General features: G+C 35.1%; 1 protein-coding gene across 1 annotated transcript in view; it reads left to right on the forward strand.

Moving 5' to 3' along the window:
* The first annotated feature begins 10,703 nt into the window (after positions 1-10,703).
* Positions 10,704-17,339, forward strand: part of LOC129743869 (protein Fe65 homolog) — a 383,733-nt gene continuing 377,097 nt past the window's right edge. Inside the window, exon 1 of the mRNA XM_055736090.1 lies at positions 10,704-11,033. The gene's annotated coding sequence lies outside the window, so the exon portion shown is untranslated. The remainder of the gene's footprint in view (positions 11,034-17,339) is intronic.

The raw sequence follows: 17,339 nt of genomic DNA on the forward strand, positions 1-17,339 counted from the left end.
AGATATAAGTCATAACAAGAATATAAACGCGTTCTTCTTCGTTACACATAATTCACATATCTTAATTAAAATTGCTGTTCATCACCAACTTAGACGAAAGTAATCACTCAAACATTACTAAATCAGTGGTAGAGTGTAACATCGGCTGAAGAGAAAAAGAGAGCGCGAGAGGTTTCGTTCTTCATACGATTGAGAAAAACCGAAGATTCATTCGTATAACTAACGTTGTAAATAAATGTCGCGTTTTGCTCAGTTGAAAATATAAATGGTGTTTTTAAAGTGAAAATTTATACCAGGGTCACTACAGCCACCAATGGAGATATCCGATTTCTATATGACATTTCTCGCCGCCTTAGTGGTGCAAGGACTAATACTAGAATGCCGTTAAAAGAACGATCAGCTCAAACGATGGACTGAGCACTTCGAACAACTCATCCGAGTCACGAATTGCGATGCCCAACAAAACCCACAGCTCGAAGCGCCAAAAGTTAGTCGCATTAATGGCGTCAACTCGGAAGCGCCCTTTCTGGCTGATATAAAGTATGGATCATCTTAAATCTGGACGCATTAAAAAGGGTCTATCTCGGAGCTATGTAAACAAAATAGAAATGTTTTGACCTCAGAATGTAAGTCATTTATTACACTTTAAAGGGAAAATAACAAACAAATTATCAAAACTTTTCATCATAGTTTAGACACCCTGTTGCTGACCTCAACGGCCATTTTGTTCCACCATCACTTCATCTCTGTTGCATCCCGAGTCGTCCTACCATTCTTCTTCATTTTCTGCTTGACAATTGCCCAACATTTCTCGATAGGGCGGAATTGAGGGCAGTTGGGTGGGTTGCAGTCCTTTTCGACAAAATCCATCCCGTTGTCCCGACACCACTGTAGTACCTCTTTGTTGTAGTGGCAGCTTGCCAAATCTGGCTAAAACTTTACTGGTCCTTTGTGAGATCTAATGTATGAAAAAAAAATACGTTTTTAAGGCACTCCTCCTTGTACATTTCAGAGTGCATGGTCTTGTTTGTCACAAAAGCCGGGGTTTTTCGTCCGCAGCTGCAAATACCTTGCTAGATCAAACACTTTCTTGCACACTTATTGGCAAAAACGAATTTGAACTTGCCGGGAACATCACTCCGACCAGCGGCTTTATAAAATTTTTGGCCTGAAAGCTGCCCAAAATCCATCTTCACGTACGTTTCGTCATCCATGAGAATGCATCCGTTGTACTTCGTTAGAACCTTGTTGTATAACTTCCGGATACGTTCTTTGGCTACTACATTCTGCTTCTATGTCCTGTCTTATTGCCCGATAAGTTTATATTCCTTCGCGCAGACGAATTCTTCTGACGGTTCACCGATTTATGAATTTCTGGACGATGCCCTGGGTTTACCTTGATCGTTCTCAACACCTTCAAATGCAGTTTCCGATCCTTAGATCCACTATGAAGCATGGTAAAAACCTGCTGATCGATAGTATGCATTTCAGGGAAAAGTTTGAAAACGATGCATCCGGTCGATTTGACAATTTTCAACGATTTCGCGATTTTTGAACCTGACCATGTTGGATTTTTGACGTGGGTGTCCAAAATTAATTTTCGTTTCGTTTCGTTTCGTTTCCATCCCATTTCAGCCCTAATAGAGAAAACATTCCAAAACAAAGTACTGTCAAAATATTCCAGACCCGACCACTAGGAGCGCTGTTGTATAATATAAAGTGCGTCCAGATTTAAGATGAACTATGCTTTATAGTAAAATGTAATTGTTATTCCAAATTTATAATAAAAAAATTTGTAAAGATTTGAAGTAGGATGCAATTCCGCTGGAAGTGAACCCATTTTCTCACATGTTTGTTAACACTTATTTTTTAACACCTTTCCGCAGAGTTCGCGGTTGCTCTTCGTCGGAATCGGTCGTACATTTTCTTCTCTCTCGCTGTCGTGTTTCGCGAAGTGTTTTGCCTCGTTAAAAACGTTTGCATGTTCGATTTTGTGAAATAGGGTATCAATTCATGCTAAAGCAGGGTTACGGCTTTTCTGTGATGTTAAATTATTCAACAATTGATTGGAAGAAGGGACGCTTCGAAAAGTCCCGGGAATCAGCCTTATTTTATTCAGTTGCCGTTCGTTGGAAAAAAAATGTTATCGGTATGGATATTGGCGCTAGTCGCGTAGTGGCTATGTGTGAATTTAGGCTTGGTGTCAAGCGTGTCAAGGTAGATAGGTGGAAGGAGAATTGAGAGGTATCACGCACACTTGTGCGGCGTCGGTCGGTCGGTCGGAAAGGAAGAAAACGTTGTTTCCCGTTATCGTCTTGGGCGTATGCGCGTATGGCTGGTTGAGCGCTTTAATGAAGATGGGAGAGAGGCCATGTAGCCAAACTCAGCTATGATAGGTGTGCATTTGAATGTTCATCAGAATTTCCGTAGAGAAGTGACTGGTGGGTTCGTGAATTTGGGAATGGAAAGATGAGTCGAGATTAATTTGCGCGTGAAAGTGCAATTCTAGAGTTTGTTTTGATTAGGTCGTATGAGCCAATGTAAACAAAATAGAGTTTTTAACGGCAAACGATTGCTTATCGTGATCTTCATATACAAAAAAAACACGCATGATTATACATAGGAAATAAAGCAATTTAAAAAGTTTTGAAATTTCGACGTATAATTATTTTTCATAGAAATCCACTCATTTGTTCATGCAACCTTTTTCGAAATACGTCCTAAAAACTTTTCGAGTGCATTTGGCTCTTACAACGTTTTGATTTGCCGTGGAGCAAAAGGTCACTAGTGACAGCTTGTTGTTTTGGTTTTTACGACGTTGTGCAGCAAACCAAACGCTTTGCGAGTTTTCAAAAACATTGAAAGTTTTTCATTGCAAATTTAAAATGGATGGATTCAAATTGTTGTTGGGTAAGTTGTTGAAAATTAAATGATGCTTTAAGATGTAATTCAAAATCAAACTTTCCCATACAGATGCAGCCCAAGCACTCCTTGAGCGACCAGCTGAGTCACTAGTAGATGCGAGGAATGTCCAGTCCACTGAAGTCATTCCTGGAAGACCGCTTCAAGCACCGGTTTCTGAAGCTGTAAATATTACACTTGGGCCGAATAGGTCTTTGTTGCGTTCAAGCACAGGGGATCTACCAGGAACATCATTTGGTAACCTGTCTAGAAGTTGGCAGCTACCTCACTTGTTAAATGCAACAAGTGCTTCGATGCGGATAAATACAGGGCGTCAGCATCGGTGTTACGCCAGACTGTATTCGGGAATGCCCGTTCTCAGTGTTTCACACGACGAAAACAGCGGTTGCGTGAAAGTTTTAGGCCTGAAACCTTCGCCCCCGAACAGACAGCCCCTGGCGGAGATATCGGTCGAAAATAAGGACGGTGAGTATTTTTCTTTTAATTTATAGTGTGTTCAAGATCTCACTCGTAGTATTTTGTTTTCAGCCAATAAAACTCAAAACTTATCAACGCAGCCATCATTCAACCGCATTCAGGCGTCGACGCCGAAAAGAAAGCTGGAGCAAGTCATGAATCCAAATTTTTCGGTTTATTCAGCTAGCTCTTCGGCGATTCCACGTGATCCGACTAGCGTCTCTGGACCTTCACCAAAAACGGATGCAAATAAAAGTATTATTTTGTCATCCCCGCTTACAACTGGCCCAGGATTGTCCAGTAAGGTAATTTCGGAACAGGAAGAGACCGACGAAGTTTGCTTCGATTTTTCTGATTCCGATTTGTCCTGGCGTCCCTCAGATGATGAAAATTACGATACTTCTACCGAGGAAGACACCAACCTGATAGATGATCGTAGTCTTCAGGAATATTTTCTAAATTTCAGTGAAGTCATACTACGAAAAGCAGGTGAAAAATCCTCAGATGAAGATACAGGTAAAACTTTTACAGAAGTATTCTTGTATCTCAATTTTAATATATTTTCTTACTTTTTTTTATAGATAATGGTTTCGTGGATGATATCACGGTGATTCCAGACGTCGATCCATTGTTTGTTTCAAATGATGCAGGACTGAATTTCAACTTGTCGGGTCCATTTGCTGAGTGTAATGAAACTCTACCCGAACGAAAACGCATTGGCAACCGACGCATAACTAATCGGATTCTTCGGGAAAAAGGGTTGCAGTACACTAGAACGAACGGAACGACGTGCCCAGCAAGGAAAATCGGTCCCCCTTGCGAATGCAGGCGCCAATGTTATCTGAAATATCCTGACAGCATAAGAGAACAAATTTTAAAACATCTGCTAAGCCTTAAACGATCAGGTCAAAACCAGTTCCTGGCGGCTCACATGAAAGTCTTTGGATCGAGGCGAACTCGGGTAAGCTGATATTTTTTCATCCAAACTTGAATGTTAATGTTAAAATGATAATGTTTTTATTTGCTCGAATTTCGACGCTTTTTTCTTTCAATGCTTTTTTCTCTTTGTCATTTTAATCGAGACTCATTCCTAATTTTAACTCTTGAATGGTGTTGTATAGTGACTTATTCATGTCGTTTATATTATTTACAGGTCTTCAATTCAAAACGTGTGTATAGCCGAACGTATTACTAGCCAGGAATCAGAGATCGCGTGGTCGTATGCAAAAAAATGTATATGAGTACATTTGACGTCAAAGATAGGAAAACGAGATGTATTTCTTCGAAAATTGAAGGAACAGGAATGGCTACTGAAGACCAGAGAGAACGAAATGTCTCAGCTAGAAAATTAACGGAAGAACAAAAAACGTACATTGAAAAGCACATACAATCATTCCCTCTCTATTCGAGCCATTATGCTAGAGAAAAAACAAGTAAGCTTTATCTGGCTCCTGACCTCAATGTCTCTAGGATGTATGAGCTGTATCGAAAGAAATGCGAGAATGATAGTTGGCAGCCGGCACATTACTCCACTTACTTGTCCATTTTTAAATCTATGGGGCTAGGTTTCAAGAAACCCAGTGTAGATACGTGTGGTAGATGTGACGAACTTCGATGCCTCATAAAAAACGCATCTGAGGCAGATAGGATAGCATTACAATCGAAACTAGATGAACATTTGGAAGCTGCAAATCGCGTCTATCAATCAAAAAAGGTTGATGTTTTATCTGCAAAGTCAAATGATCCGACAGTTCGAACATTCTCTTTTGATTTACAGAAACAGCTTCCAACTCCGTACCTTACTTGTGGTCAGGCATTTTATTGTCGGCAACTTTATGTCTACAATTTAACAATATTTAATACACACATTGGAAAAAACTCTGGAACCTGTTATTTATGGGATGAGACAATAGCAAAGCGAGGCTCAAACGAAATAGCCTCTTGTCTTATCAAAGACTTGATGGGAATGCCAACATCAGTTAGCCATGTCATTATGTACAGCGACCGGTGTGCGGGACAAAATAAAAACAAAAACGTGGTGTTCACTTTTTGTAACTTTATTGAACGGTGTAAGAGCAATGGACGGTCGATGCGTTTGGACCACAAATTTATGGTCACGGGACACTCGCATATGCAGGTCGATACTATCCATGGCGCTATCGAACGCTGCAAAAGAAAATTAACGGTTAACATTGAGGTACCAGAGGACTGGGCGGTCATGATAGCCTCAATCCAACGATCGACCCCACTAAATGTTGTGCAAATGAAATTGGACGATTTTAAGAATTTCAGCATCCTTGAAACCCGGAACCAGATTCCAAAAACCGACACTTCAGGAGAAAAAATTCGATTTGCTGATATAATGATGTTTTCATACAACACCGATCACCCTCATGCTGTAAACTTTAAATATGATATCGGTAATGATTGCTTTCGTGAAATGTTTGTTATCAGGGAATATAATACGGATAATCCAACAACGATATCAGTCCCGGTCATGAATACCGAGCGTATAAAATTGAGTGAAGCAAAATCTGAGGACTTAAGGAAACTGATGAAGTATGTTCAAAAGACTGAATATTATAAAGAACTTCTTCAAAAAGTTGCTCCACTGCAACGTGGTCGTAAACGAAAGCAACGTGCGGATGAGAATGAGGAACTAGAAGTCGAGAACTTTGACGATGATTTGGATCCCCTCGGTGATATCATAGAGCAACTTTGAATCTCGTGAAACACCGTTTTGTTGTTAATTATTTTATTCGTTATTATATTTTTTATTCCTTTTTTAACTAAGCTTAAATAACAATAAGTTTTCGTCACATATTGAGAAAATTCTACGATCTACAAAATGACCTTTCCGACAAAAACTTTATTCAATTGGTCGTAAGTACGAGTTCACTGTTATGAACTAAACTATACTCGATTAGAGTACACTGTAGAGAATATTGGAGGTTTTAAAGAATATTGATTATACTATAATTCAAATGATTAAAATTATTATATACATAAATTATAATAAAGTATAAGTAGAGAATATTGTCAATTACATAAAAAATAAATAAATAAGGCAGAATACAATAATGCGAATTGTTGTGGTATGATTGTAATTAAAGTAGTTGTATAGTTTCAAATAATAAACTTATTCCGGCTTATTTTGTATTACCGTGTTTCGAGATTCCGTTCGGAGATGGATATGCCTGTAGAGAATATTGGAGGTTTTAAAGAATATTGATTATACTATAATTCAAATGATTAAAATTATTATATACATAAATTATAATAAAGTATAAGTAGAGAATATTGTCAATTACATAAAAAATAAATAAATAAGGCAGAATACAATAATGCGAATTGTTGTGGTATGATTGTAATTAAAGTAGTTGTATAGTTTCAAATAATAAACTTATTCCGGCTTATTTTGTATTACCGTGTTTCGAGATTCCGTTCGGAGATGGATATGCCGATTCCAGAAAAGAGAGACTCTCTTATTCCTTCGGTTGATCGACTGGAGAAAACGAGAATCATCCCCATACTCGATGAAAAAACAATCTCATGCATTCAGTTGATAGAGAGAGCTTAAAAGGGATACATGTGTTTTATGCGTAGTTTGTGTAAAGGAAGAGACGATTTGTGTTTGAGTTCATCCGAAAAAGGATCGATCAGTCACGACATACACTAGCCTATTCTTAATCTATTATTGTATAAATTGGCCCATTTTGAGATTATTCTGGACAACATTCACAAAATAACAATTTGAAACATGATTCGAAATTACAAATGCGATTCAATTTTCACAACCTTTTTTATTGGTTCTTACGACGTTTCGAAAATAACTACGAATTCTGCTTTTAAGGACATGTAAATTTAACTTTTATGTCCATACAATTAGAGGTATCAATTATTTTGAATGAAAACACGGAGTTTTATATAATTTTGTTTAATTTAATGGATAGGATTCTAAGATTAACATTATGACGTTTGCGCCAAATTAGTCAACCGATACGTCGTAAGTACAAGTTCACTGGTAAATAGCATGCTTATGTTTGTTTCGGATATAACAGCTTATAGCTAATGCATTTTTGAAAAGACTATCATATTTTTAGATCACTCGAAGCAATATTGTTTAAAAGAGAATTAAAAAGGTAATCCAAAAATTAAACACTGATTTTCTCAAAACACGTTCAATGGCTCATACGACTTAATCAAAACAAACTCTAGAATTGTGATTTCAAATACTCAGCCATCTTGTATCTAGGCACTTTTCGGGTCTCAAGTGTGTTCGTGAGAAATATGAATGGAATGGGAAAGAATAAAATACAAGCTCAGTGAGGGGGAGGGAAGCAAAAAAGAGGTGATGTTGCTCATTTGAACTTGCCCCGACATGTTCAATATGGTGAATAGGCTGAAGTGTCATTAGTCTTGAAAAAACATCGAATCTCAATCAGCTGGCGCTGGTCTTTCAATGCGTGAAAAAAGCTTGAACCAGAAGCCGTAAAACAAAAGCTAAGTACATTTGCATAAATGTTTTTTTTTCAAACCAAATTTCGATATTAAATTTTATTAAAAATTGACAACCAACAGGTTGTCAGTCATTGTGTCCATATTTATCATTTCAGAATTTCTCATCGTTAAAGGATCGATTAATCGAAGGATAAATGATTACGATAATCATTAATTTCATTAAATTTGTTTTGGACTCCAAATTTTTATTGATTTCGTTTTTTTAGCAGTACAATAATTAATGAAAGTTTAATTTCAGCCAATCAGAGCTTTTTTAAATGCCATCGCTATATACTCAAATTTCATTAACTTATATACTCAACTCCAATTATCATAATATTCACACATATGTAGTCGTTGTAGTATCAATTTTTATATGATGTATTAGTGTTTTCGTGATGTTTCTTATTCAGCTTTAAAAAGTGGTAGAAAAACGTGCCAATTTTAATTGTAGGAGTTCAAATGGTAAAGAAGAAAACTGAAATATTATTCTTAAGTGAGGCCTTCAGGATCAGAGAGGTGCCAGTCCAAAATCATCAATTTAGAGTTAAGTATACCTAACGCTTCTTCATGATTCAATGTACATCTGGTGCAATACCCAATTTTTTATATATTTTTTTAATAATTTTCTCAAAACATTTTCGATTGAATTAAAATTGCTCGAAGTCGAAAAATATGAAAAAATCGAACATCTCCACACCTTGAAGCGCGTTTTCTCGAAACTATCATAAAGGAACTTGCACCCTTCTGATCCCAAGCGCCTCAATTATATTACTATTAATTTTCATAACACTTTTACATACCTTTGTATATGAAATTTTTTTTTTCTTACAGATTGTCCACATCAATTGAAATTATCTACATCCATTTTTAAGCATAGTTTTTGTTTTGAAAAATCATATTAATGTTTAATTTATTGAAGCTATAACGAAATGTAACAGTGTTTAATTAGTCTTATTATTCAATTGATATAAAAAAAAATCTGCAATAAAAACTTAAAAATGCATAAGTTGATAAAATAATCCAAATATCTTAGATTTGTAATTTATTTCTCCACCAAGGACTACAATAATAATGTCATGATCCCATTATTGTCAAGTAATCGCAAGTATTTTGTAATTGATCTTGGCTGCTTATTCAGCAGTTTTAGCATTTAAAAATATAAATACATTGTACGTTAATGGGGTATCGAAATTAGAAAACGGCGAATGCAATAACATCAAAGTTTCGAAATAAAATCCGTTCAAGTTTGACAACTCAATACACAATAAAGATATTAAATCTTTCAGATAACTTTGTACTATCGAATATAGGTCTCTGAACTTTTTTTCATAAAGCTGATAACTCTATGTTTTACATTTTCCGCATTCGCCCTTTTCAAAATTCAATACCGAGTAGTTGTCTGGACTTTAATTCATTTTTTTTTCAGTTGCACTTATACATGATGTCAATATTATTATGCCGATTTTTGTACACTTTTTACAGAACACTTGGAGACATCGATACTTCATCAAACTGTATTATTATTATTATTATTATTATTATATATGTGCATTATATAACTTTATTTGCATTAAATATTTCAATAAATTTCAATAAATTGTTTCATGATATTTAAATTGTACATAAAAGATAAAAGATCTCCACTGCTGGCGATCCGGAGCCAGCGTCTTCACTTGCTGCCAGCCAAGGTTCTCGTCAACTGTGCAGATTTCCGCGGCTAGACTACGCCTATTCTTTATTATAAAATTATATTTTTTCAAAACTTTATTTTATTATATAACTTTTTATTATATTTTATTACAATATACTGTATTATATTATATTATTTCGTTGAAAAACATTTTATTCGTTTGATCGTTAATATATTTGAACAACGAGGGCAGGGGCATCTGGGTATCCTCGTTTTACAAAAAGAGCGGGTTACCGTGTATGCTAGTACCGTATTGAATACTAGACGTTCCTCAATTTATGCCAAGGGAATTTGGCATGGTTGAGAAAAATAAAGTATTTGATTACTTTTTGTAAAATAAGGACGCACTCTTTTTTCGGAAGCCTTGGCGGCGGGATTATAATTTGCATGCTATCGTGGTTAGTCAACAATATGGTTATAGCTTCTCGAGACTTTTCCCTTTTTCACCCTGGATACCGTTAGTGCCTCTGCTTACGATTCCATTCCTTTAGAAGTCTCATTGAGTGGTTATTATTGTGTTGTGTGGTAGCCAAGATGGACGTGTGGGTTATTTTTTTTGCCACAACCGCGGCGCTGCCGTAAACCCAAGATGGATATAATACATACATACATACATACTTATTTTTTAACACCTTTCCGGGTCCAGTTATTTCCCATTAACTATTATGGTAGTTTAATTGCTTAATTTTGATTTGATTCGGAAAAAAAAATTTCATGGGGGGAAGGTGGTGGGGGGGTTTAAACCCCTATCATACCTCCTCAATATTTCTTACTATCAAGCGGAAAAATCTGACGTGATAGGCGAAATCAAAGAACCACATCGAGCTTCCGCTGTCAAAACTTATAACGATTGATGTAATTAAGATGTGCTGGAAATTTCGTGTTGACCAGTATCAATAATAACGATTGATTCAAATATTTTCCCTTACTTTTTATTTGAAAGATAACATTTCACACAACCCTCGTTCATATTTCCAATACCTTACAAATTTTGTTGTCACACACTGTGCTATCAAGGATAATCCGATGGCGGTCATGCGCACATGTTCCGCAATTCCCATGCTGAATGCATCCTTCGTTGTATCCTATCTAATGTTATGCTCCCGTTTTGCGGGATGATTTTACATTCTTGTTTTCGTTCGGCTGTCAACGGCATGGTTGTGTGGTGTAGTTGGGTTTGAATCCGTCGTCCTGTGGTGGTTCCTTGAATAAGTTGCAAAATTGTGTGCAAAAAACTTTATTTTCTCTGGGAGGGAGTCCTTGAAATTCTCGTGACAGACTTGAAAACTATTTCAGATATTGTGGGGACAGTGTGTTTGTCGAATAATTTGAAGTGATTGTAGTTTGGGTGAATTGTGTCAAGTGAAATATTGAGTATTTTTCTGTGAATGAACGTCTTTTGCTAGCTCCAGAGGACACCAAGGACTATTTTTGACAGCTGAAGGCCGCAGTAATCCCACGGGTAAGCGAAATTACACTGAAATGAGAGTATGGGACTGTAAATGTGACGGCATTCGATTGATTTCCTTCCCTAGACGGCAAATTTCAGCAAATTAGATCAGAAACATGGAAGTGCCGTACCACTGGAGAGAAACCTTCAATGTAGGGTTCTGATGTGCTGGGAACTGAGTCACAGCTCATTAATAATTCATTCGTTATTGATTTTGTAATAATGCCATCGTTTTTTTTTTATCAATAATCGTAAACTCTGTGGTCGACCTAAAACGCATTCGCATAATGAAGCGGGCAAAAAACGAGAGAACGACCTTTTAGCTAATCTAAATGGTTGTAGCACAAGTTGTACCCAGGTTTCAATAGACTTTCCTGAATGTCGACTTGACTATGTTGCGTAGAAAGTTGCTACTAATTCTGCAGGCTCATACATTCTAGTTGGATCAAGAGAAAGTGGTCGATTATAGCAGAATACGTATCATACCGGGATTTCATTGTATTTGTCGTTGAACTTTCCAGCAGGATTAAAAATTTACACGAACCAAATCAAGCATGAACTTTAAGCCACATTCCATGCCGTGAGAAAGAGCCACACAAATCATCTTCATATTTATTACGTGGTTTGACTGGAATTTGTTGCCTGGGGTCACTTCCTGCATCGATTGGAACCTACTGCAGCTTCATGGTGTGATTCCATATTATTTTGTCTTCCATTGTTGGCTGCGGGGTTTGTGACATTGAATGTGAACGAACAACAACGATCGGCTGAGTTCATCAACAAGTGCCATTTCGGAAGCACTTGACTAGTCAATTAGATGAATTACGTAGCTGCAGGGCGTCAAATGAGTTAATGTGTTTACTGATCTGGGACACCCTTTTCGAAGAGTTCTCAATGCAAATTATTTAAAGAGATTATTACGTTAAACGTAAAATGATCTGAGGGTTTTATCTATTACTAGCTGACCCGTTGTGCTTTGCTACACCTTCCAGAAATAAATGTAATTTGTAAAAATTTATTCAAATTTAGATTTTAGAAAGCATTTTTTTGAATCAAACCTCATCATACTTCAGAACCAACAACTTAGAAATGAGAGCTGCAGCTACAGTTCTGAATTGCAATTCAAAGATGGTATTTTTTATTTACTGAAACTTGATCTCTAAACTCGTTTTTCAAGATCTGAAATTTGTACTCTGTACCCAAAAAAAAAACCTTTTTAAATATGGTCCCTTCTTTGAAAAGCTCTATATCTTAAATTTACATGGGAGCTTTCCCATCTTTTTCAATTTTGTCCCCCACTGCTTGAAGAAGGTAGGCAAATTTAACCGGCTCGATACCCAAACAGCACTTATCATGGTAATGAAAAAAATATTAAATTATAACTATAGTTATGTATCAAATACAGTGCAAATTTCTTTTTTTTTTTAAATAAATTTACTACGGTAAACATATAAATATTTTAAAAAAATATCAGTTGCATTACTAAATAAGTTCTCAGCGGTTTTTTTAAATTTTCTCTTTGAAAGTCAAATATTTCAAAATGTAGGCAAAAACAAATTTCTAAGTTTACATTTGTCCCGTATATTGGGGCAAGTGTTAATGCAAAGCTTATTTACAGATGCGTCAGAGTAATGGCTTTAAAATCGAATGCTGTTCAAAGGAAATAACCTTCATTTACAAAGACATTTAAGAATTTTCAATTTCCGCTGCAGTTTCAACATTCGGAATACTCCTTCTGGTCTTTCCAACATATTGAATCATTTTGAAGATGAATTTCTTAAAAGCTCGACGTTTGCCCTTGCCCCACCGTGTAAGTTGACAGAAGGGAATATTGTTCTTAACATTTTAAGGGTAAACTAAAAATTTCTCTTAAAAATTTTGCGTCCAGTTGAATATCAGTTCTAAAGTCTCGCTTTTCAAAAACGAAGCGGATCAAAAGTCTCTTTTATGCAGCCATGTAACACAAAAACACTTTTCATGTTAAGTATGTACTTGAATTGGTATGTAAGCAAAAAGTACGATAGTTTTTTCAGAATTATTTAAAATAAATAGCTCCCATCTTCATATCTAAATTCGTTTCAGTTGTGTATTTGGGCCAAAGTAACAATATCTAGAAGAAAACATATTTTTTTAATTTTTTTTTAACAGAAAAAGTTGAACGTTTGAACATGTTCTAATGTTCCTTGAATGAAAAGTCGAATGCTACCTACATTAACACGATCTAAATATGGAAGTATTTTTGCAAATCTTTCATTTGGTTTTGATTTGATTGATAAAATACCAATCCGTGTCACATCTAGGCGTCATTTATTACCACGTGCTGTGTACAAATCAAATAAGCAAGAAAAAAACACATTTAGGTTGCATATTGCCCCACGTGTTTGAGAAACAGGCGCCTTATTGTTAAATTTTCCAGCAATCAATGAACAGTGTGCTTTGGTTACTATCCTCTTGCGACGACGTTTGTTCGCCCATGGAGACGAAAAACAAACCCCTCAAAGAAAATATGTTTGGTTGAGAAATACGCGCCAAAATATTCCTACTGATCAGTATGCTATGCCTGGGTTACTTTCCTTTTGCGACGTTGGCGACGACGCCTCGACCATAGAGACGAAAAACAAACCGCCCAAAGGAAAAAAAATCTCAAGAAAATGGATGTCATGACTTTAATTTGTTTCGAAAAACTACAAATTTTGTATGAAAGCCTCTCCTTCCTTAAGTCAGATGGAGTTTTGACTATTACAGAAACCATCCCCGGCCTCAAAAACCCTCAGATGCCAGTTTTGACGGTGATCGGTTCAGTAGTTTCCGAGTCTATAGGGAACAGACAGACAGACAAACATTCATTTTTATATATATATATATAGATATAAAATTCTCTTGTAACGGTGTTTGTAGTACTACTCCTCCGAAATTACCCAAACGATTCGAATGAAATTATTTTTAGAATATTCTGTAGACATGCGAATCGGTTTATATCGAATAAAAACAACACAAAGTTGCATCAATTGTCCGTAATTATTAAATTTGTAGTTTTTTGAATGAAATAAAAGTCATGGCTTCCATTTTTTCGAGATTTTTTTTAAACTTTGGGCGGTTTGTTTTTCGTCTCCAAGTTCGAGGCGTCGCGACCTGACGTCGTTAGAAGATAGTAACCATAGCATAGCATACTGATCAGAGAGAATATTTTGGCGCGTATTTCTCAACCAAGCATATTTTCAATGCAAGTGGTGGCGATATGATGCCTTGATGTGATTTTTTTGGTTCTTGATTCCTAGCTCATTTCTACAGCACATGGTTATGAATGACGCCTAGATGTGACTCAGGTTGACATTTTGCTGATCGAATAAAACATATAATATTTGTTTTGCCAAAATCTGAAATTCAAAAGTCAGGCATCCATTTTTTGAGATTTTCTTTTCTTCGAGGGGTTTGTTTTTCGTCTCCATGGGCGAGGCGTTGCTAGCAAACGTCGTTGCAAGATAATAGTAACTAAAGCATACTGTTCATTGATCGCTGGAAAAATTTAAAAATTAGGCGCCTATTTCTCAACCAAGTACCTACATTTCTTTTGCACGTGGGGGCGATATGCAACCTATTTGTGTTTTTTTTCTTGCATATTTTATTTGTACACAGCACATGGTAATAAATGACGCCTAGATGTGACACGGATTGATATTTTATCGATCGAATCAAAACCATATAAACTATTTCAAATATTAAAACCATTTTTAATTCGTGCTAATTTAAGTAGTAAATTGTTATCCAAAAAATATGAATTTGGTAAAGATAAATATGAAATAATGTTATGACACTTTGCGGACGTTTGAAAATAAGAAATTGGGAAGCTTTACATTCAATTTCGTATTATCCAATACGCCTAGAACGCTAGACACATTAACTGAACAAGAGTCTTTTCTATTCTATTTTGTTCATTTATAGAGGATTTTAACCAACTTGGTCATTCGTCCTCTCAACAAGAGTCTGTTCTTTTTTTTTTTTTTTCGAAAATTGAAGTTATCAATAAAATAATCTACTTTTTAATGACAAAAAGTGAGGATATGCATTTTCTGGAAGAATTTTTAAATAAGAAAGTAGACTAGAGCAAGTGCAAACTATCAACTTTTACAAAAAATGTATACATTATTTTTACATCTAAAAATTGTTGGGCCCAAAAAAAATTTGATTGAATAAACTTAACTCTTTTTTTAAAATCATTCACCAAAAAACTGTTTACACGTTTACTGTTTGTTTACACACAATTCAAATACAAACTTAACATGAAAAGTGTGTTTTTGTTTTACATATTTTGGCTATATAGAAGAGACTATTGATTCACTTTTTTATTGAAAAGTTTTTTTTTGTGATAGATATTCCAGGGGCAGCAGATTTTTATGATGACCTTTTAATCTGACCTGAAAGTGTTAAAAATAATATTAATTTCTGTAATTTCTTAGGTGGAATAAGTGATAACGCGCCATTCAGCTATGAAACATCTACAATCTAAAAATTTTATCTCCAGAATGGCCAGAAAGGATATCCCGAGTGTTGAAACTGAAGCGGATATTCAAAATTATTATAAAGGTCTTTGTAAATCAAGGTCTTTTGGTTGAACAGCATTCAGTGAAATTGAAGTACCAAGCATTAATTTATTCCGGAGAAAAACTTAGGATATAGCAATGAAAGTTGATAAAACAGACAAACAAGAACAAGTATTGAATTAATTTTAAAGTCTTTTCGCTGACGCATCTGAAAAAGACATATGTGTTTTCACTTGCCCCAACAAATGGGACAAATGTATACTTCGATATTTCTTTTTGTCAACATAATTAATTTTTTTTTTTGAAAATATTGCTTTTTCAGAGAATATGAAAGTTGAACTGTGGTGATATTCTTTAGGATTTAACTGGTGTTTCATTTTTGAAAATTAAGATTTACAGTAAAAAGACACATAATTTTTATTAAGATTTTGTTTACATGATAATTTCCAGGAATCAAAATGAACTCATGAAACCATCGAAGCCTGAACAGATTATTTCTTTTCGATCTATTAAATTTAAAAAAAATCTGCTTTTCAATTGAATGTTATTAAATCTTAAAAATATAACGTAATCCTAAATGAAATCGCAGATCACCACCAACAATGTTCAGGAAATTTAGAAATCAGAACTGCTTCAACTAAAATCTTTAAAATCAGGGGTGAGCAACACGCGGCCCGCGGGCCGCATGTTGCCCGCGAGACCATTGTGTGCGGCCCGCGAAGCTTTTTTCATTTTTTCATGCCTTTATTTTTTTCTCAATGGATAGTTAGGAAAATTTCAGATTGTTAACTTTTTCCTGGCATTTTAGCGTTGATTATGTTCTGTTCAAGGTTTAAATGCATTATTTTTTATTGGAGTAACATAATATTGGTTTTTTTATTCAGCATACTTTTTTCCTTATTATTAAACTCCTACCACTTTGAGAGCAAAATCCATTAAAGTGAGTCGGAAGAACAGCCAAAAATCGAAACCTACACATGGTTAAAAGAATTTCGAAGCAGGTTTAGTGAAGTCATTACCTATTTTCATTTCAAGCAAAAATATAAAGTTGAATGATAAAAAATACACTCTGCAGATTTTTTTTTAATTATTCTATCCAATTAGGCAAAAAGGTTTGTTCTGTTGGCATTCAAATACGGAAAAAAATTAAGCCAAAAATTTGTGATATATTTTTTATTTCTGAATATTGACGAAAATTACGAAAGATAAATAATAAAGCCTGGGTGAACGATTTTAGATTGTTTATCAATATGAATCAAACCACAAAAATTATTAGTTCTTGATAAAAACAATTGATATCTGAAATTCCATCCAAAATGTCTTTGACGATTATCTGTGATGCTTTTTTCAGAAATTTGAAAGAAAATTTATTACACACATCGATAAATTGAGTTATTTTACTTATAATTTGCAATCCACATCACCAGAGTCAAAATATAGCTTTAGAAAGCCTATCTCAATGATATCTAAATAAGATTAAAAATGAAAAAATGTGGATAAAAATTCTAAAATTAATAATGTAGTTTTGAAGATATGTAGTTGCTTAAAAATACGTAAAATTGAACATTTCTCTTTGATTTCGACAACCTTGCTCAACATCTGTATGCAATGATCCAATACAGAACTTCAATTTAAACAAACAAGTTTTTTAACGTTTGTATGAAAAAAAATCTAGGCTTTGAGGACAAGTTTCAATGGTGGAAAAAAAATCACAGAAAGTCAAATAGCGAATCAACGTCCAACGCTTAAAAGACTGTGATTTCTTTGAAAATATATT

Source organism: Uranotaenia lowii, chromosome 2, assembly GCF_029784155.1.
Source record: "Uranotaenia lowii strain MFRU-FL chromosome 2, ASM2978415v1, whole genome shotgun sequence".
NCBI classification, from domain to species: domain Eukaryota; kingdom Metazoa; phylum Arthropoda; class Insecta; order Diptera; family Culicidae; genus Uranotaenia; species Uranotaenia lowii.